The sequence below is a fragment of the Chiloscyllium punctatum genome, chromosome 27, assembly GCF_047496795.1.
Source record: "Chiloscyllium punctatum isolate Juve2018m chromosome 27, sChiPun1.3, whole genome shotgun sequence".
In the NCBI taxonomy this organism is placed as follows: Eukaryota; Metazoa; Chordata; class Chondrichthyes; order Orectolobiformes; family Hemiscylliidae; genus Chiloscyllium; species Chiloscyllium punctatum.
This window is the reverse complement of record NC_092765.1, coordinates 31,300,394-31,302,107: the sequence shown is the minus strand read 5'-3', so window position 1 is coordinate 31,302,107 and position 1,714 is coordinate 31,300,394. Positions and strand designations below refer to the sequence as shown.

The following is a 1,714-nucleotide window of genomic DNA, read 5'->3' as shown; positions in this document are numbered from 1 at the left end:
AGATTACTTACAGTGCGGAAACAGGCCCTTCAGCCCAACAAGTCCACACCGACCTGCCAAAGCGCACCCATCCAGACCCATTCTCCTACATTTACCCCTGCACCTAACACTACGGGCAACTTAGCCTGGCCAATTCACCTAACCTGCAAATATTTGGACTGTGGGAGGAAACCGGAGCACCCGGAGGAAACCCACGCAGACCCGGTGGGAGAATGTGCAAACTGCACACAGTCAGTCACCTGCGGCAGGAATTGAACCCGGGTCTCTGGTGCTGTGAAGCAGCAGTGCTAACCACTGTGCCACCGTGCCGCCCACCACACTGCAATACCAAGCTGATATATGGAGAGGACAGAGCAAGCCCTTAAGCCATCTCCCTGCTCCAAAGATCCATTTAATACAAACACTCCCACGTTTGGGAGATATCAGCGATTAAACTGATAAGAACAGAAACTACAAATATTCCGAGCCAAAAGGCCAAGAAGCGATAATTTGTATGCAACAAAATATATATCCAAAATGAAAACAAAATTGCAATGTTCTCACAAATTGTGCCATGTGATACTAATGTGAGAGGTTCAGTTTTAAATGAATAGATTATCCCCACCACTAAAATAGGCTGGAAGCAAATTTGGAGAAATGCAATTGTATGGGCGTTCCCATCAGCCTCATCATCTAAGCTGGAGAACAGATCTTACGGCCAGGTCCTTCCCATTGATGAAGTGAAATAATGAACCTTTCTATCAGGGAGCATTTTGGAAGTGAAGCATTTACAAAGACTAATGGTTAACATCCTAATGCTCTGTTCATTCACCAAGGCTTTTAATTTTTTAACTGGTAAGAGCTAGCAAAAGGACTGAAGTACCAACCAGGAGAATTGTTAAACCGACTAGTGTGAAGGAGCTGATGCTAAATTTTGATTTATTTCTGCATTAAATATTGTACTACTGAAAGTGACAATTCAGTTATATTACAGTCAGGTTTAATAACCCCTTAAAACTGATCTTCTCACATGATCACCAGAACTGTGTTTATGCAAACAAAATGTGAGAGGTAAAGAACAAAAATTAAGTTAACATAAATCAACATTCTTTTTATAACTTTTACTTTGAACAAGTCACAGAAGGTGGCTTCCTCAATTGTGCATACTGTCAGAGTGTGCAACAGAGTCTGATATACCTGCAGTGGATTATAATAAGATATTCCAAACTTTTCCTTTGTTCACAAATCTTCAGCTAACCCCATTGGGACTCCTTGTCTACACTGGGTAAACTGTTGCTTGATGATATGTTGTTTACACCTGTGCTTTTTCATACAGGCTAGTAGTAATTTTGCTGAGGAAATCATTCTTTCTGAAAATATGTAACTGTTATGGACCAGACCGAACTCCCTCAAAATATAAGTCTATAAGTTAGCTCGCTGAGGTTAAGAATTAAGAAGATAGTCCAGACCCTAACTACTTCTTATTTTAAGGGTGAGGTATAAGGCATTGTGTTCCAGATGCAATTTGATTGGCCAAACTAAGCAAAACACACTTTATTTTTACACCACAATTAAAATACAGACAAAATAAAAAAAAGAAAAGTATTAGCTTAACTGTAACTCTATCAAAATGCTTAACAAATAATAATTTACTCCTAAATAAATGTTCCAGTATAGTAACAATCCCATAACACACCCCAGGCAAATTCAATAAAATAGATTGTCTCACATGCAA

At 39.4% G+C, this 1,714-nt stretch overlaps 1 non-coding gene across 1 annotated transcript; it reads right to left on the bottom strand.

Moving 5' to 3' along the window:
• Positions 1–289: 289 nt before the first annotated feature.
• LOC140453738 (U2 spliceosomal RNA) lies at positions 290–486 on the bottom strand. Its single transcript, XR_011952475.1, has one exon. It is a non-coding gene; the product is annotated as a U2 spliceosomal RNA (small nuclear RNA).
• Between the last annotated feature and the right edge of the window lie 1,228 nt (positions 487–1,714).